Source organism: Rhamphochromis longiceps, linkage group LG7 (genome assembly GCF_057381845.1).
Source record: "Rhamphochromis longiceps isolate RC_006_pf linkage group LG7, R_longiceps_female_GT1.1, whole genome shotgun sequence".
In the NCBI taxonomy this organism is placed as follows: Eukaryota; Metazoa; Chordata; class Actinopteri; order Cichliformes; family Cichlidae; genus Rhamphochromis; species Rhamphochromis longiceps.
This window is the reverse complement of record NC_140563.1, coordinates 61,326,137-61,347,369: the sequence shown is the minus strand read 5'-3', so window position 1 is coordinate 61,347,369 and position 21,233 is coordinate 61,326,137.

Here is a 21,233-nt window from a genome sequence, read left to right as displayed (position 1 = left end):
TGCTGGCCTCCACCACTTGCTAATGAATCTGTGGATGCTCCGCGATAGCCACCACAAGAAGTAATGAATAACGAGCCTATCTAAATCCCAGTAACGATTAACGCGTTCCTGATTTTGGCATAATAACTAGTTACCGTGCTCATTATCACAATAATAACGTAGTTACTGTAACGCATTACTTAATAACGCGTTAGTCCCTACACTGCTGAATTCCGCCTGGGTAAAGTTTCAGTTTGTAATTGGCCCAGTTTAGCTACACAACAGTTCCAGAAAAACTGTTATTATCCGGAACTGGGTAACAAAGCCTTGGAATAAACAATCTCAAGGCCCTTATCCATTAGCAGCTACTCAGATCGACTCACCCCCTTATCACCACAACTTGGCTTGGATTGACTGGTTTCCCATTACAACCTAGTACTACCTTGTGTGCATGCTTGTCAACATAGCAATGCATCTGCACGTCCCAAGACGTCAATAATGTGCGATACGAAGACTAAAGGTGGACATTCAGGCAAGAATATACCTACTGCTTGGTCTGTGGCTTTTCGTCAGACTCAAGGATCACCGCATTTCTTTTTTTTGGGAGCTATTTCCCTCGTTGCTGGGTTTCAAAGATGACGTTTTTGACTTTCGTGAATGAGAAGCTCTCATGACTCATTGAGTGACACTACTGACCAGCCAATCAGTGTCATGCAGTGTGACGACATCACATTTTAGTACCTGCTCGGATCGTTTGGATCTGAAAAAGTACCAGGTACCAGGTACTATGACCTAATGGAAAACTGTGGTAAACTGTGCCGAGTCAATGCGCGAAGGTACTGACAGAAAAGGGGCTATAAAGTTTCCAGGCTTGGGAGGAGTGTGAAGAAAACAGTCTTCTAAATTCTCTGAGCTGGAGTTACCAGTCTCTGTAGTAATACTTCCAGGCTTGGAAGGAGCATGATGAAAACTTTTTTTTTTTTTTTTAAATGGAGGAAACTGCGTCAGAACAAACAGTTTTAGAATCTAAACACTCAGATCAGGACAGCTTTGTCTTTAAAAAAAAACTTGGGACCTGGAGGAGGAGAGACATGGAAAATTTCTTCCGCTGCTGCAGCTGTAGTGATATAGGAGACTCCTGCTGCTGTGGTGAGGTAGTAATGGAGGAATTAAGCTGCAGCGCTGTAGAAGAGGAGGACCAATGACCTGGGCCAGCTCTCAGTGCCTCCTTAGCCTGAGTCAGGGAACAGCCAAAATCCTAAGCTATACATGTAAACAAAACCTAACATTGATTGGAAACTGAGAACTGAAAACCAGAGGTGTGGACTCGAGTCACATAACTTGGACTCGAGTCAGACTCGAGTCATTAATTTTATGACTTTAGACTTGACTTGAAAAAATGTTCTAAGACTTGTGACTTGACTTGGACTTTTACACCAATGACTTGGGACTTGAATTGGACTTGAACCGGTTTACTTGAAAAGACTTGATATTTTACCCCAAATATAAAATTTAACATGCATATTATATAGAGATTGAAAATGTGACGTCATTCACGGGTAGAACCGCAAAGGATTCTGGGAACTCGTGGCAAGCGGTACTAGCGCACGCAGGCTTTCAATTAAAATCAGTTATACAGCGATAAAAAGAAACACAAAAATGTCAAGAAGCCGTTGTATTATTAACTGCAATAGCCGGTCGCATGACAGCCACAGGAAGCCGACGGGTAAAGAGATCGGTTGTTATCGGATTACGTCGTTGAAGAGAAATTGTTCGAGCCATGTTTCCGAAGTAACAAAGACGCGACGGATGGCCTGGATTGCAGCCATTCAAAGATCAAATATAACGTCCCAGAACACTCCAGCTCACAGGTTAGTCTGCTCCAAGCATTTACACGAAGGTCAGTGTTTTTTAGTAGTTAATACGTCATTTTTCTTAACATAATTGGTGATATAGGTTACAAGTAAGTCTGGCGCTGAACAGAAATTGTCGCGCTATGCTCCTTTATTTATTGTGCATAAATAGTGAATTGTCCTGACACAATATTGCGTTTCGCTTCTGTTATTATGGTACATTGACAAAAACATATACTTTTATTCACAGGATAAAACAGGTTTTTTGTATCACTAATTGCCCAGTACGATTACAGCATACAATATTATTGTCACTGCTACATTTCTGTGATGGGTACCAGAAATTATTTCCACTACTAATTAATTACCATTGAGCTCAAAGGTCCTATTAATAAACGGTTAAGGAATGTGTATTTATGAAGACGATTTGTGAGACTGGTAAACTTATGATACGTACGATGGTCTTTCGTTCTACACGGTGCATTTCAAGGTCCTGTACCCATCCGTCAGTAAACTGTACCTGGGCTTGTTGCAGTGACCTGAAGTTACTAAACTTCATGAGTGTATGCACTCACTCCAAGAAGCGTATAATTATAAATATGCATATAAATATGCTAAGATGAGATAGTTGACGTCATCTAACTAGCAAATGTTGTCCAGGCTACGTTGGTGATGCAGTTTTTTTTTAATGTGTATGATATTTTTGTCATGCGATTTTAAAGCCAGTCCTACAAGCGCATCCAAGAATAACATGCAGCTTATCTCAGAACTGTCGGTGAAAATTATTCTTGGAGCTAGGTTTAATTGAGCTGCATTTTAAAGAGGTGCAATTTCACAATTTGTGTATATTTTCTAAGTTCACTATTTTGTCATGTGTTGAGAAAAACACAGATTTTAAAATTACATGGTCTAATATTTACATTTAGCATATAACTGCAACATTATTTTTTCGTTTTTTTTTTTTTTAAAGACTCGAAAGGACTTGAAATTCAAAGTTTCAGACTTGTGACTTGACTCGGACTTTTACACCAGTGACTTGAGACTCGACTCTGACTTGCCTGACATTACTTGAGACTTGACTTGAGACTTGAGGATAAAGACTTGAGACTTACTTGAGACTTGCAAAACAATGACTTGGTCCCACCTCTGCTGAAAACTCAAAACCAGGATCAGGAACTGGGGAGAAAGCTAAGAGAAGAGAGGGACACAAGGACAGCAGGGGAATACACAGCAATGTGAGACAACACAACAACAGGCAGAGGAAGACGGTGGACTAAATAGAAAGAGACATGACAGGGAGGAAGCAAAACTGAATACAATAAACACAGGACATGGGACTATCAAAATAAAACAGGAAACATGCACACACACTAAGACGTGGGGTTGACACTGGGACTGGGGACGAGACAGACATAGGGACATAGCCAACTGGGGAGACAGAAAGGAAACACAGAAATCAGACACAGGAGATAAACGAACATGAAGACAAGGGAGACTAAACATGAAATGAGGAAAACGGGGGAGGAACAGTATCAAAAACCTAAAGACTAGAACTATAAATATAACCTGAGCAGATAGTAACTAAGAAAACTAGAAATAGAAATGTTTAAACTGGAAACTTAAGCAAAAGCCTAAGACTTAGAAATGCTGGTACCATGACAAAATAAGAAGATGATCAAAGTGTCTCATCTACCAAATCAGTTCAGATATGTACTGTAAGTCATGAGTAATCAGTCAGGGGGGATAAAGTAGACCTGCAGATTTAATTGGAGCTTCCTGCCCTTTAATCGTGCTCACTGGGCTTTCAAATTCCTTTTGTGTCTCATATGCCTGCACAATGACCCTCTTGAACACAGAGTGCTCAGCTGATGTTTGGTTTTAATGGATGTGGTGGTGACTGCTTGTGTGTCTGTGTGTAAGAGAGCAGGATTTTGTATTTAATACATAGTATAAGACATATAATCAGAATTATTTTATTGTATCTGTGGGTTATAGAGATACATAATTTCTTTCCCCTTTGAAAACTTGTGAATTTTCAGACGCAGTGAACCAAGCCATACTCTGTGAAACAGGGCAAAGTAGGCTTCTTTAATTAAACTCAAGATCAAATTCAACACACTTCTTAAGTCTTCAAATAGCTTAAGTTCAGATAGCATGTTAAAGTTTAAACAGTAGATCTTAAAGTTCTGTATTTTTATATATATGAAAGGCCTGTATAGCTGTTTGGTATAGTACTTGCACAACACGAGTGTTTGGTGATTTCTGTGCACATTTTTCTTAGTAATATTTGTTGTTGTTGTTTCTTCTTTCTGGATGAAATAGGGAAGTTAAAAAAAATCGAGTGTGCAAAAACATTTCAGTTCTCTTAATTTGAAGAAATATTAAAATGATGTTAATCAAAAACACACCAACAATCAAAAATTATGTCTTTAAAAACATTTTGAAATAGACCATTCAGCATTATATCAACTTTCAACTGTTAGGGCTTTGAGCCAATCAGCAAAGAGTATATTGGGATGCTGTCGAGATTGCCAGGCAACGAACCAGACAACCATCCTTTTTGTGCCTGATGGAGGGAAAGCTTTGTGTAAAATGAAAAGTTCTCAAAACGTTTAACCTGACCCATTCAACCTGACCAGGCATAAAGGGAAACTCAAACTATATACTAATATATACACATGAGAGTGACAAGGGAAGTAGAAACACATGGGGAACACAGCTGGGACTAAACACAGGATGAGCGAGACTGTCAAAATAAAACAGGAAACACTGAGGGAGAACACACATGGATACACATGACAGACAGGGGAGACATGGGAACAGAAAAGGGAGACGAAGAAAGAGAAAGTGAGCTAGAGAAATGGAGGGAAACACAGACATGACTGAGGAAACATACACAAAGGACATAACAGACTCTCAGATGAGACACAGGAATGAGCCAGAGGCAAGAAAACATGAACTAGAAATACAAAAAACTTAGAAATATAAAAAAAGACTAAACTCCGTACTAACTGTAAAAACTTGAACTAAAACATCTCCAAAAATGCAGCAAAAAGCAATCATAAATACAAAATAAACTCACTGTCAGGTTGCTGGGTCATTGGCTGGACCAACGACCCAGCAACCTGACAGTGTCTGTTTTCTTCTTAATTCTTTAGCTTCGCCTTAAATCACCACTTAGACCTTTGAAACCTGGACACAGCTGAGTCTTTCAACAGGTCAATAATTGCTGAAGTCCTGATTTCAACTCTATTGAATATTTGCAGATTACACTGAAAATCTGTGTCCATGCCAGGAAACAACCAGTTTAAATCAACTCTTCTGCCAAGAAGAACGATCAAATATCCAGAGGTTTGATGATGAGTATTAAAAGTGTCTGGTTTTAGGTGCTTTGGTAAGGGACATTTCACGAAATATTAGCCAGACTGTATGTATATTTGTATACTTTTGACCCTGTATGGATTAGAGAAAATCAATACAAGGAAAAATTAGAGAAAAGTACATTCAAACTTGTGCACCTAAGTTTTGTTTTTGTTTAAAAAAAATTATTTTATAGTGTACTAGACAGTCATTCCACCCGAGAAAAAGATCAGTTCAAAGAAATCCTTAAAAGCTCAAAACTACAGTGACATTCATGTCCATGATGAGTGTATAGACACTTCTCAACCCACTTCTAAACGTGACTGTAATTAAATAATTTTAATTTTAACGGAATCTGTTTTGAGTTCTTTTAAATGTAGTAACTGGATCCTAACGGTGTCACAGCAATATTGCACCTCAGAAAATAGAGAGCAAACTTTTTTTTTTAATACACCTGTGTTTTGTCCATTTTTTAATTGTCAAGTGTTCTCTGTCTGTGAGGTGCCCACACTTGAAAAAGACCAGACTTTGAATTTCACTCACTTTATTTTGACCAGCTAGTTTGATAGCTGGTAGGTAGATAGATATGTAGATAGATAGGTGAAAAACCGATAGCCCGTCTAGCTCAAAGTCTTCCTCACAGTGGAAAGTGGATTGTGCTTCGTTTGCTGTCCTCTCAGTATGTCGCACCCGGGTCAAATGATTGCTGCATGCATTTTATGGTCTACTAGGCACGCCAGCCCTTGATTGTTCTAATTCAGCTCACCTGGCGGAGCGGCACGCACCAGGCCGTGCTTAGTTGTAGATTGCACACAAGGTCTAATCAGCGGCCACGCACAAGCAGCAGCACAGAGCAGGTAGTGGGCAGGAGGAGGAAGAGAGGAGTAACAGCCACACCTACTAGGTCAGCGCGACACCTCCCACTCGATCTTTGCTCAGCACTGCCTGGAAAGATCGCACTCAGGTGGGCTGGTCCCTTGCTTGATCTTCCACCGGTAAAAGGACCACAAGATGCCGGATGTCCCGATGTAAGATGGTGCCCAGCTCAGGACTTGTGGTAGCAGATTTTGGACTCTTGATTGAAATGCTGGAACTTGGAGAGACCCTCACATGCACATCTCGAACAATCCCTTTGGAATCAGGATTCATGCTGATGACTTTTGCGAGTCTGAATTGCCCTCTAAGGGCATTTTGGTCGCAGAGCCAAACTATGTCTCCAACAGCGATGTTTCTCTCTGCAGTATGCCACTTACTGCGGATGAACAGGTTTGGTCCAGCGAGTTGGCTCCAGGACCTCCAGAAGTTGTTGACCATGGTTTGTATTTCCTTCAGCCTTTTGAAAGGATAATTTGTGAAGTCGATAGTCTTGAAGTCCCCACTTTGCGTGGCTCGACCAAGCAACAGATTATTCAGCGTGATGTAGTCAATGCGATCTTCTCGGCTCTGAATTCTGGCATCAATGGGTCTCTCATTTGCAAGGTTGGCAGCTAGCTGGAGTGCTGTCAGAAACTCACTGAAGGTAAGAGCCTCTGTATTGCCAAGTGTATGAAGGGCTCTCTTGGTAACTCTGACAGCAGCTTCGGCGGCCCCATTTCGGTGAGGTGAGTCAGCGGGAAGAATCTTCCATGCCCAGGTGGTCTCATTTTTGGCAGAGTATTCTTCAAGCGACTCCTTGTTTTGTTGTCTCAGGTAAGCATACATTTCTTCTAATACAGGTTTGGCACCGACAAAGTTTGTGCCAGGATCTGACCAGATTTTTCGGGGATGGCCTCGGACAGAAGTGAACCTCTGGTAGGCAAGCAGGAAGCTCTCTGTTGATAGTGTGCTTGCTAATTCGACATGAATGGCTCGGCTTGCCATACAGCAAAACACAACTCCCCAAACTTTCATGGTCACTCTTCTCTTGACATCATCCTTCACATGATAGGGTCCAAACAGGTCGACAGATGTGAATTCGAATGGTGCAGCAGGATTTGACCTCTCTTCAGGTGACTGTAAGGACACACGAAGATGGTACTACCTCCCACTTTTCTTGGTCTCTGGTCTTGGATCTCATGAACTTTTTGGCAACCCTCCAGACCCACGCCACGGTCCCAATCAGCCTTCTCAGGTTGCTGAATCGTCTTTCGTCGATTAGCTGTTGGGTTGCTACTCCTGGTGGTCTTCTCGACTCTACGTGTGCCGAGTCCTGAGCTGCCTTGATGTGGACTCTGGTAAGGACTGCAACAAAAGTCTTTTTCTGTAGCTTTGTGACCTTTTCTCGAGCTTGGGCAGCAACTTCTTCGGCTGATTTCTTCAGCCACTCATCTTCAGGAAGTTGGAGAAACTTTGGACCCGACTGCCACTCGGAGTCCTCGGTTAGGGCATCTGGACTGGCCCCTCTGGTGAGAATGTCTGCAATGTTTGCTGACCCAGGAATCCACCACCAATCTTGGACATCAGTGCTACTATGGATTTCACCAACGCGGTTTGCGAAGAAGGTCTGGAAACCGTAGCTCTCACGCTGGATTGCACCCAAGACGGTCTGGCTGTCGACGAGGTGGTACCATTTTTTGACCTGGATTCTGCAGTGTCTCTGGAAGTAGGTCTTCAGACGGGCAGCAAAGACTGCGCCACACATCTCTGCTTTAACAGGATCGCCTTTGTGGTTGAGAGGCGTCAGTTTGGCTTTGGACTCTACTAGTCTCACAATGACACTATGGCTGCAGCTCCAGCAAAGGTACATCACTGCACCATATGCATATTCACTGCCATCAGAGAACGTGATGGCACTGGGCTCTGCACAGGGATCTGGTGGAGTCAGGGCTCTAGTGAAATGCAGTTTCTTCAGGTCAGCATACTCTTCCAGAAGCTTTATGGCGTCTTCTCGGAGACCTTCAGACAAGGCTGTGTCCCATGTGTCTTCGAGGCAGTGCTTTACTTTTGCTTCTTGGAAAGCTCTCCTTACCAGGATGGCACCCTTTTGTTTGACGGGAGTCACAAGACCGAGTGGTTCATATAGGCCGGAGACTTGGCTTAGCAGTTCTCGCCTGGTGAATGGATCAGGTGTTTGTTCTCTGACTTCTTCTCTGAGCAGGTCTTGACCAAGGCGCATTTTCCTCCTTTTCTTTGAGAAGTTCACTGCAACCATGACATGAAGCTTGTCATCATTGATGGTGCAGCCAAGGCCAAGGGCTTTGTTGTCATCTTCCGTCAGCTGGTTCGGCAGGATCATAGTCTTTGGCTCTGATCGAGGCAACTCTTTCTTTGACTCCTCCCTCCCACTTTGACTGGAGTAGACCCAAGGCTTTATGTAGAATCCTCCAGCTCTCAGGATGTGCTCGATGCTGGCTGTTAGGCGTCTCAGATGGTCGAGGTCATTGTGTGATGTCAGGATGTCATCGACATAAGCTGTGAAGTGACTGAATGAAGGTAGGTTTGCAGTTTCTCTCATGGCGACTTGGGCTATGCAACCAGCAGGTTTGTCTCCAATGTTGACTCTTGTTATGGCATAGTCTTCTATGCCTGCATCTTCTGTGTCACGCTACAAGAATCTGTGCAAGTGGACCTCTCGATCTTCCAGCCAGACGGAGTTGTACATCTTGCGGATATCACCAAGGGCGGCGTAGACACCAGCTCGGAACCTTAGCAGGACAGCTCTTATCGGGTTCAGGACATCAGGACCTTTGATGAGGATGTCATTCAGGCTGAGGCCTCTGTACTTCTGGCTGCTGTTCCACACCAACCTCACTGGGGTAGAGACAGAGTGTGGATTTGGCGCGATGAGGTGGCTTATATACCATACTGGCCCAGTCCAACTCTGCAGGACTTCTTTGGACAGCTTCACTGCAGCTCTGCGGTTTACCATCTCATGAACTTGTGCAGCATAGGCCGTCTTCCATTCAGGTTCTTTAGATAGCTTCACCTCGGTTCTGATGAATGTTGCTTCTACCACTTTCCTGTTATTTGGCAAGGTTGCTGGATCTTCTACCCATGGGTATTTGGCATGCCAATGTGGTTCACTGCTGTGGTCATCTCCAGTTGAATACGTCAGGCCATTCCTCACGATCTCCATCTCCCTCTCTTCTGCGAGCGTCATTTCTTTGACCCCTGGCTGGCAGCTCCCACAACGACACCCTCCACATCTCGGCTGGCAAGCGGCTCCGATGCTTTCCCACCTCCACCACTTCAGAAAGTCTCTACTGCTGGTAGCTGTGGTGGATAGAGTCTCAGGGTGATCAGGATGCTGACAGGAAGCTAGGTCTTTAGTGAACTCTTGGTACTTGAATGCAGCAGCTCTCATTGATCTTGCGAAGTGAGTCTTAGAGGTGTGGGCCATCAAAGTGACTTCCTCAAAGAGGTCTGGATGCGTGCCCCCGATTGTTTTGCCAAGTGGACCGTCCCAGAGAACCAGGTCACCGATGGAACGGATCTTTTGGGGCACCAGCTGGCCTCCTTTATGGCTGATTAGAAGCTGGATCTCTCTGGGTCTGATGAGGTCTTGGAGAGGGATGTCAGGGAAGATCTTCTGTAGCTTTTGAGGTGGAACACGTCTTGTCACTTCAGCAATCTTGTCAAGACCATAGCAAACTAACTGGTGAGGCTTTAAAGTTCCTCTTGAGGTGTTGACACGGATCTTGAGAAGGTAGCGCTTGGTTGCCACAGACACCTTCATACCTCCGATACCCTGGATGACAAGCATGACGTCTTCACTACGAAGGTTGAGCTTACTTGCAGCTTTATGGGTTATGTAGTTTGTGTCAGATGCTAGATCAATTAGTGTCCCAATCCTCTGCCCATCATTGGCGATGACGTCAAGGAGCATCAGGATCACAGGGTACTCTTTTAGACCAGTCTCCTCCAGTAGACCTCTCTCTGCTGCCATGGAGTTGAAGGCTTGTGATGAGACGTTGCAGAAAGCTTTCCGACACTGCTGCGCTAGCTCTGGCGATAGTTTAGAGATGAACTCTTCTTGAACCTCTGTGTACCTCCTCCCCTCAGCTCTCGCCAGACCAGACTTAGGCCTTTGTGATAAGGGTCGTGGCAAGGGACAAAGAAGGTAATGATGCTGGTCTTTGCACTCTGGTTTTCCACACAGGTAAGTCGTCTTTCTGCAGGGTTCGTCGTGGATCTCGAGGCATCTCTTGCAGGCTTCAAGTTGCTGCATTGCATCCTCTTTCTCCTGTAACTTTGTGTTGGTTCTAAACCGTCTGCAGATGTAGAGCTTTCTCTTGTGCTTTGGGTCCCCACAGATGATGCAGCCTGCTGGATCAGTACTGGATTTAACTGACTTGGTACGGGCGTACTTTATTGGGAACTTTGTTCTCTCCTTGGCAGGGTTGATGTCTCTCAGCTGGTCTAACTGCTCGTAGATGGACTCTTGAGATTGGAGGTATGCGAGCAGCTTGTCAAACCGGTTCTGATGAGTCACAGCATTCTTTGGATCAGCAGCGTGGGTAAGCCAGTCTTTCTTTAGGGACTCGGGCAGCTTGCTTTCAATAGACTTTATTACTAATAGGTTCTTTATGGCATTTGCTTCATCCAGCTCATTCAAATCATAGAGGGCCTTTTCAACTGCGTGGATAAGCTCTATAATTCTTCTAGGCTGGTTGCTACGGACAGGAGGGATAGCTTGAAGCTCCTCAATGATTTCAATGGCGATGGTGGCTTGATTTCCATAGCGGTTCTCAAGGACTCTGAAGATCTCATCGGCCGAGGTGTATGTGGACAGGCGCAGATCTTTGGCCACTTTATCATCGAGGCTATCGAGAAGTTGGAATTTCTTTACTTCCACGGACCTGGTTGGTTCACCTTGCTTTTGCAGAGCCTCCCATTCCTTCCGCCATCTGTAGAACTCACGCTGGCTGCCGGTGAACTTTGGTAAAGCTGTGGCTTTCAATTTTATGGCTGCGACCGGGGCCGCGTTGCGGACTGTGACAACTGCTTGGTCGGCATCTCTTTTAATTCTCTCTGCTTTGATAACGGCTGCCTTCCCTGACACCAGCTTTGGAAGGTAGGTTTCGAGCTCCATTAGTCGACGATCACAATCTCGCCTCTCAGCAGGTGGAGCCCAGCGGTTCCATGTCTGGTGTGCCTGCTTAGCTTTCTTCACCAGTTCTTCCAGATGGTGGAGCATAAAATCATATGCCTCCAGGGGTGTATCAGGCTGAGTGGATGTGACGTTCTCACACGCCATTTCTACTGATTTTAGAGCAAGGGTCAGTTCTCTTTCACCATATGATGTCCACAGTGTCTCTCTGATCAGGTGCTTCACCTCCTTCAACTTCTGCTCACATTCTTTCTCCGTTTTTTCGACGTCCGCTCTCTGTTGGCCCATCAGCTCCGGTGTGCCCTTTGCTTCACACTGCGTGATGTAGGCGGCCTCGAGCTCCTCATTCATGTCAATCACTTTGGAGCCCTCTGCTGTGAGTCTCTTGAAGGAATCCTGCAGCTCCTCTACAGACATATCCATGTGGGTCATTATTATGTGGTTGGTGAGTCTGGAAAACAGTCTCTTTGCAGTGGTTCACTCTATTTTCAGCTCTTCGAGTGACTTGGACTCAGCCATGCTGCTTTCTTGGTTATTGGTTGGACAGGCAAACGGCAAGTTGCGATTTCCTCCAGGCCCCCAGGTGGAGTCTTCTCCGTCTTTGTGGTGAGCTTTTGTGGAGTCTTCACTGGTCAAGGCCGGTTTCTCTACTGGCCAGGGCGGTTTTTCACTGTCAAGTGTTCTCTGTCTGTGAGGTGCCCACACTTGAAAAAGACCAGACTTTGAATTTCACTCACTTTATTTTGACCAGCTAGTTTGATAGCTGGTAGGTAGATAGATATGTAGATAGATAGGTTGTTGGCAGAGGTATGAAAATGCGCAGTAAAATCTAACGTGCATAGCTAACTTCATCAACGACATTTTGGGAGGAATAATCACACATCAGCCTTCGGCCATTTTTTGATGAACGCATACGCCCCCTAGAGCGCGCTAACTTTATTAACAGCCACACAAATGTAAAGCACACATCAAACATAAATAAACCATTTGACTGTCTCCATAATTGAGAGCATTTTCTCTTCTTATTTCAACACCCCCACTTGCTCTCATATTATGATGCTCTTAAGTAAACAAAAAAAACAACAAACAAAAGGCTTCTTCCTCAGTACTGTATACATGTTCGTATACCATGTTAATGCCCAAACATAAACTTCTCAAACTTGAACAGCTTAACTTTTGTTGTAGGCTTTGTCATTACATCTGCAACCATCTCTTCTGTTGAACAATAATCCAGAGTTATTTTTCCTGCACTCACAGTTGATCTCACAAAGTGGTACTTTATGTCAACATGTTTACATCTCTGTCTCGTCACAGGATTCTTCGCCAACGCAATTGCACCCTGATTATCTTCATGAACTTTTGGCGGTGCATATTTTTGTCCATCAATACCTTGTAACAGTTGCATTAGGTACAAAACTTCTTGTAGGGTCGCAGCTAAAGCCATGTACTCCGCTTCACAGGTAGATAATGCAACAGTAGGTTGTCTTTTGGTTTTCCATGAGATTAAAGGACCATCTACAGACAAGCTTATGCAATAACCAGTTGTACTCCGTCTGTCTGTTACATCAGCTGCCCAATCAGCATCGCTGTATGCCCATAACCTCAGTTCTTTGTTGTCACATTTCCTGTAACACAGTTCTTTCTCGGTTGTCCCTTTCAGATACCTCAGTACATGTTTTACTGTAGTCCATTTGTCTTCAGTTGGCTCAGTAAAGTACTGTGAAAGTTTACTGACTATAAAACTCAAGTCTGGTCTTGTGCATGTAGCCAAATAGATCAGACTACCAACTGCCTCTCTGTACCTTTTGACATCACTCATCTTTTCTGCATCATCAGCATAGTTCAGTTTTTGCTCACAAGGTGTCTGTCTTTCTTTACAATCCTGCATGTTGAATCTTTCAAGTATTTTTTCCACATATTGTTTTTGTGACATTTTTACACAGTTATCACTCTGGTCAAAATCTATACCAATGAAATGTCTCAGTTTACCCAAATCCTTCATTTTGAATTTTGCTGCAAGCATTTTCTTCACAACAGTTAGTTCACTTTCATCACTAGCAGCAATGATCAGGTCATCTACCCATACAATCAGAATCACCTTCTTATTTTCTGTCATTTTTGTGTAAACACAATGGTCAGCGGGGTTTTGCACGAAGTTGTTCTCACTCAGATATTCATGCAACAACTTGTTCCAATTCCGGCCTGATTGTTTTAGCCCATATAGCGACTTTTTCAACTTGCACACCAGTTTTTCATTTGTGTCGGATTTTACCTCATAACCCTCAGGTTGTTCCATGAATACCTCACAATCTATTGGTGCATGAAGATAGGCAGCTTTAACATCGATCTGGTGTAAAAGCATGTTTTCTTGTGCTGCCTTTTGCATCAACACTCTGATACTAGTCAGGTTAGCAGTAGGGGAAAATGTTTCTTCATAATCCACACCTATCCTCTGACTATATCCTTTAGCAACATAACGTGCCTTGTACTTCTCAGATCCATCAACATTGTTTTTGACTGCGTACACCCATCTACCCCCCACTGTCTTCTTACCCTCAGGCAAAGTGGTTAAGGTAAATGTGTCATTTTCTCTTAGTGATTGCATCTCGTCATCCATTGCACTGACCCATTTCTCTGAGTTAGATGAAGTTATTGCTTCCTTGAATGTTTGGGGAATGTTACACATTGCTCTGTAACAATAATCCATGTTTGTAAGTACTTGATCACAATCCTCCTTATCAGTAACATATTCACTTAAATACCCAGGCCTCTTTCTCACTCTGGAAGGATACCTTGCAGCCTCGCAGTCGAGTTCATTCTCCTGTGACTGGCTGCTCATCTCAGACATGCTTACTGGGATCTGTTCCTGAGTATCTGTGTGTTCTGTACTCACATCAGTCTGTTCTCTGGTCTTGGTGAACCTGTTTGGTGTCTCAAAGTCACCCTCATCATCTGGCACCTTGTCAGTCTGTGTTTGTCTCTCTACTCTTGTTTTAGTCTCAAACTTCACCAGTCTATGCTTCTGTACTTTCCCACTGCCCGGGTAGTAGACCATATAAGCTGGACTGTTCTTGTCATATCCAACAAAAATTCCTTTCTCACACCTTGAGTCTAGTTTTCTCTTGTTCTGTCTGTAGGCATAACACACTGACCCAAATGTCTGCATCCTGGAAAGGTTTGGCCTTCTTCCTGTCAGCATTAAATATGGTGTCTGTTCTGTGCGTCTGTTAAAACATCTATTCCTCACTACAGCTGCTGTTTGCACTGCGTAAGTCCACAACTCTTTAGGTAACTGTTTCTCTATTAACATACACCTGGCCATATCAAAAAGAGTACGCCAATAGGGTTCTGCAGTACCATTTTGGTGTGGTGAGTATGGTGCTGAGGTCTCATGCCTGATTCCATTTTTGCTAAGGAGTGCCTGATACTCATTTCCCATAAACTCTGTTCCATTGTCAGACCTGATACATTTAACTTGCCCATACGGGGCTGTATCAGCCAAAAACTTCTGTGTTGCTTTTGCTGTGTCACTCTTATTTTTCAGAAAATACACAAACACTGCACTGGAATAGTCATCAGTGAATGATAGTGCAAATCTATATCCATCTCTGGACTCTGGGTCTACTGGACCAGCTAGATCTGTGTGTACCAGCTCTAAGGCGGTTTTGGCTCGTGCATCAGGGTCCCTGTTTCTAGTTTGAACAAACTTTCCCTGTGTGCACACTTCACAATGCAAGACAGATTTATCTGTTTTTCCTTTGATTGCCATACCATCAACAACCCCCTGTAATTTCTGAATGTCATCATAATTACAGTGACCAAGAATTTCATGCCATGTTTGCATGTCATAGCAACCCTTACACTGGTCTTTACCTTCAGTGTTTACTGTTTGTAGGTAGTACAGTCTGTTGTACTCATATATTGGGAACCTTGTACCGTCTTTGTGTCGCAGGGTGTCTTTTCCTTGCTTGAAGATCATAGTTGCTCCATTTGAGGTAGCTGCTTTCACAGAGAAGATGTCTTGTGGATACGATGGGATGTACAGTGCCTGTTTCAAGGTTGTTTTGTGGCACTGCCCCCTGCTGTCCATCAAGCAAAACTCTGCCTCCCCTCTTTGCTCTGCAACTCCAGTGCACTTGGTGCCGTCAGCCAACTCTACGTAGTGTGACTTGGGCTGGAAACTGTCGTCGAATCTCCTGAACTTCGTTATATCTGTAACAATATGCGAAGTTGCCCCTGTGTCCACCATCAGACCCTTTTTGTTGATGCCATGCTCTGACTGGAACGCTGCACCCTCGCTGCTTACCCGGAATACGTAGTCTTTGCTACCCCACTCCTCGGAAACTTTCCGTGCATTGTCTTGCCGCCGTTTCCGTCTGCATGTTGAGTCCCGATGGGTGGTGCTTTTACACTCGCTACACCACTGCTTGCGCTGACACGTCCTGGCTTTGTGTCCCTTTAGTCCGCATCTGAAACACACTAAGTCTGCGTTGCCGGCCCCACGGTCATTCGATTTTTCAAACGTGGGATTGTCGCTCGGTCGTGCACGTGCTTTCATGATGTTGTCATCTGACGCTGCGGCGCGCATTTTCTCTGTGTCTTCAAAGCTTCGCAGTTTAGTTTTAAATTCAGCAAAAGTCACTTCAACTTCACTTTGTGTGACATGGATAGCAAACGGTTTAAACGATTCTGGCAGTCCCTTCAAAACCATTGCTACCAATAGCCCATCACTCAAAGTTTCACCAGCATTCCTCAGGGCTGTGATTATTGTTTCTGCTCGTATCACATACTCAGTCACACTCTCACTGCTGGACTTTTGGAGCGAAGTGAGTTCTGTATACAGGCTAATTATACGAGGCTTTCCTTTACCTGCATAATAGTTTCTTAGAATCCCCAGCGCCTTCCGTCCATCATCCGCTGCTTCTCGCATAACAAGAGACAAACTTTTGTCATCCAGAAAATGGATCAGCTCCGCGTAGGCCTCTGCATTCTTTGCTCTCTCTTCTTCTCCCTCCGCGTCGGTAGGCTGCTTCAAAATAATGTCTCTTAAACCTTGCAGACGAAGGTGGCCCAAAAATTTCATCTCCCATAGTTCGTAATTCTTTTCATCCCCATCAAAAACTAGCCGAGCCCAACGGCTATTTGACTCAGCGGCTCGTCGGCTCATGGCGCTAGCATGGTATGCTAATCCTCACCGAGTGCGCAGTACGTCGCGGCGTTTCTCTCGGTGGCAAAACGACATGGACTCTTTTGGAAAACTTCTTAGCTTCCTGGGCCCATAACCTGTTGGCAGAGGTATGAAAATGCGCAGTAAAATCTAACGTGCATAGCTAACTTCATCAACGACATTTTGGGAGGAATAATCACACATCAGCCTTCGGCCATTTTTTGATGAACGCATACGCCCCCTAGAGCGCGCTAACTTTATTAACAGCCACACAAATGTAAAGCACACATCAAACATAAATAAACCATTTGACTGTCTCCCTAATTGAGAGCATTTTCTCTTCTTATTTCAACATAGGTGAAAAACCGATAGCCCGTCTAGCTCAAAGTCTTCCTCACAGTGGAAAGTGGATTGTGCTTCATTTGCTGTCCTCTCAGTATGTCGCACCCGGGTCAAATGATTGCTGCATGCATTTTATGGTCTACTAGGCACGCCAGCCCTTGATTGCTCTAATTCAGCTCACCTGGCGGAGCGGCGCGCACCAGGCTGCGCTTAGTTGTAGATTGCACACAAGGTCTAATCAGCGGCCACGCGCAAGCAGCAGCACAGAGCAGGTAGTGGGCAGGAGGAGGAAGAGAGGAGTAACAGCCACACCTACTAGGTCAGCGCGACATTAATGGTCCAGCTAACATCTCATTAAACAGTCAAGAGATGAGAAAACATCATCACGCTGGGAAAGCATTGCATTTTTGTGTTCTGAACCAAGTCTGAAATTGAATATAAAACTTTACATCACTGCACCGTAAGGAAGTATAAAAGGAAACACAAGCGATTGTAATCTTTACACAGTTTTAGCCTTTTAGGAACACAGAGTGATGCTGTTTGAACTGAATCATGATTTTTCTTGTCTTTCCAGTGTAGCCATTAGTATAAACTGCATAATCTGGGTGTCCAGTTTATCTGTCCATGACTTCTCTTCTCTTTCCTGTCTTGCAGGTTTACTACAAAACTTTTTTCAAAATGAGTGCTATTCAGATTAAGAAAAAGGCTTCCTTGCTTTGCCGTGATAAACATTTGAAGGAGAGCAAATGAAGAAGGGTGAGAGTAATTGTTCTTTTTGGCTTTTTTCCCTGTGAACTAATATAGTCTGCCAGTTCTATTATGAAAGTTATGGTAATATCACCGCATGCAAGTGACATAGAATTGAAGGCACTACAGCAACTTTGTGAGCCAGATTTTTCTCATGAATTAACAGGGGTCCAGTTTCCTTTGAGCTACATTTTGAACATCGTTTCATTCTTTTAAAAATCGTGTTTCAAATAACAGATTGTCTGAATAATTACTCTCTTCTTTTATGGAAGTACAATCTGACTGCAATGAGGTTTTTTTGTATTTACCTCAACTCAGCAATTTTAGTGCCACTGCTTTATTTCCTCCCGCGTTACTTACAATGTTTTTCAATGGCACATGAAATTTAAGACTTATCTGCTTACTTGTTCAGATTTTTAAAATTCAAAAATTGCATCAAAAAGTAAAATTTAATATTTTTCTGGAGAATTTCCACACATAGCGGGCCATCTCCATTCACCATGGAAATATATGTAGATAAAGCACCAAAACAGAACATTACTTTTGTTGAATGTACTTTTTATGAAATGACATCATTTAACTCTGTGACATTTTCAAAATAAAAGGCCTTAATGGGAAGCTACTGTCTTAAAATGTCTGGTTTTCAAAATGAAAGCTCCCAGATATCTATCGGAAGTAACAAAATGCTTTAGGCCAGTTAGTTTTCCACAATAAAAGCCTGTCATTAATTAGTGAACATAATAGTCATCCTCTAAAATATAACAGATATTGAAAGGAAAAGGCCATATTAGGCTACAGGAACCAAGATGCTTTTAGGTGTTTATTGCTGCAGCTAGTCAATTTTACAATCTTAAGTCATCTATCACCCTTCGTCTTTTTTAGTCATCTTTTTTAGCTGCAACTTTTAAGCATAATAAGTGAACAGTAACACCAAGAAATCCACTGCAGCTGCCCCAGGAATTCCATATCCTAGCTGATTGTGTCACGTTCCTGGGTCTGCGATCCAGTGTTTTGTGTTTTATTCTGTGAATTATGGTTTTCTGTTTGTAGTACATGTTGGCGTTTCTGTGTTATGCTTCTTGTTTTACTTTGACAGTCTGTGTCCCATGTTGGTGTGTTCTGCTTTGCCTCCTTGGTCTCGTTATGTCTAATTTGTCCCAGCTGTGTTTCCCTCCTGTTTCTCACTCCCTCGTTACCGCATGTGTATTTAAGCCCTGTGTTTTTTCTGCTTTTTGCTGTTCCGTCTGCGTTTCACTCTGCGTTTTGTCCTCCATATTGCCTCTGCTTGTCATCCCATTTTCTCCACATTCCAGGTTTTCTAGTTTCTTGTTTTCAGTTTCGTGCGAAGTTTAATTTTCCCCGTTTGGGTTTTTTCAGTGTAGTCGCTGCTATGTTCAGCTCCTGTTTGTATTTCGTTTTTGTCCCTCTGTAAATAAAGTTAACTCTCAATAAGTCCTTTGCCCGTGCCTGCACTTGGATCCTCAGCCGCTCCATGCCTCACGTCTGCATTGTCAGGGGTGACAGATTATACTGGTTTCAACATTTGTTTGTTCATATCTCATATTTAATTACACAACAAAACATTTTTCATCTGCATTAAGAAATAAAAAAATAAATGCACTAATTATCTAAACACATTAAACTTAAGTTTAGATATTTTTGGCTCTCCAATGATATCCCAAATTTACAGGTATGATATGATTTGAATAAATAGGTTTTAATAAAGCAGCACAGCTTTTATATTTAGCACTGTGCTTACAGTCCATCATTTAGGCTACACCAAATTATGTTATTGTAAAAGTCATTTCATCATTTCAAGGAGGGAAGAATCTTCCCTTTTTGAAGAATAGTGTTTACTCAGGTAACTTTGTTGTCTTTTAGTAAAAGATTGTAGTGTATTTTGAAAGCACACCTAACTGGCAGCTCTTTAATATTGCATATACAATAATTTCCTCTGCTACATTATTAATTTAGATTTTAAGCAAAAATCCTTTTCTGACCAAACTTTGTAAGAGGTTAAGTGCAGTTAGATGTGTCTTTGCTTCATATGGGCTGATGCCACAGGATTGTGCAGAAAATATGATAATGTCAAAATGCTGCTGATGGCCTTCACTCAAGCAGGGTTGTTAACATTCTTTGTGTTCACACATGCTCACAATCCTGGTGTCTTAGTTAGAAGCTGTCAAGCTTTACAATGAAAGCCTAGAGCTCTTGAACTTGTTACCTTTTAGTGGTTAGTGCCTCATTACTGCTGATTAGGAGACAGTAAATAGGTCTGTGTGAATGTGTGGTTGCTGATGACTCCATCAGTTTTTGCCCAGGAGAGGTTGCAGTCCACAGATGAATGCATGAGTAACTCAGGTGACACGTACCAACCTCACATCCTGGAATGCCTCGACATGAACACCACCACACATCACAAAGTAAATGCTGGTTAATGTATTGATATTACACTATTTCAATAACCTCCTAGTACAAAGAATGATGTAGTATGAGACCTGAAAAACAAACAAACAAGGCATCTGGATTTCTCTTTATGTCATCATTAATCTCCTGAATACAGAGCGTGTGCTATGTGCTAAGGGTATTTACACCATACCAAAGCTGCTTCCCCTTAGTCAGCAGGTGCTAATTGACACGTAGAGGAGAACCAATGTGACTTAATGCTGTACTTTTAGAAGCAGTATTTAACAGAAGACTTGGAGCAGAAATGCCATCAAAAGTTCATGAATTGCCTTTGAAATTAATAAATGTCCCCTCATCATATTTATGAGGACCAATTGTGCATCTCACCTTTTATGCATTTTATGATGACTCATCAAATATGCAAATGAAATTGTGACTAACCTCCTGTCCGGGCCACTGCAGGTGATAAGAGGGAGCAAAACACAGCAGGTCATTTTTAAATTATCCTGACAGCAATAAACCGAGAAAGTATTACTTTCAGTCAGCAGTGATGCAATGATAGAGGACAAAGGCAAGCAATTTAGACTTGTCTAAACTAACTGTAAAGATGTGCACAATGTGCAGATCCTCCTTATGCTATAAAAACAACTTTGACAGGTTGAAGAACAGTGGACACAGTTGGATTGAAATCATAAGTCAGGCCAGGAGTTAGACTCCACCCCAGGCCACTCTGATGACCTGGGATAGAACAATTGCTACGCCATATTTCCTCTTAATGATTATGTTTGTTTATGTTTTCTCTCATATTCATTAAATGAATATAACACATTGTAGGTATTTACAAAGTCTGCAGGGATTTTCTTAACTAGTGCAACATCTTATCCATCATTTGCTTCCAAACTAGTGAAGAAAACAAATTGGTAATAAATTCTGTGGTAGCACCCAAAGTACCGTCACCCAGAAAATCCGAGGGATTCTACCTGTATCTGTGTGTGCTGCTAGTTTTCTTCTGTAGATGTGGACCAGCCATTTTTTCAGCCCAAGCCATCTAAACTGGTCTTCCAGAATGTCACTCCTGGACAGACCTACAAGTTTCCACTATGCTTCCTCAACAATGACAAGGTATAGTAATTAATAAGATAGATAAAAAGTACATTACTTTTAACACCACATGGCTGGTGAGCTGATATTTTAATGACAACAGAACAAGTGAAACAAAAAAGCGTACATTCCAGCTCTCATGCAACAATTGCATCGCCATTTGAAAAAATAAAATGTTACATTTTATGTGGAGTGTCAGGTTGTTTGTACAGATTGGAAAATGACTGGAAAAGGTAATTATTGATTGCAG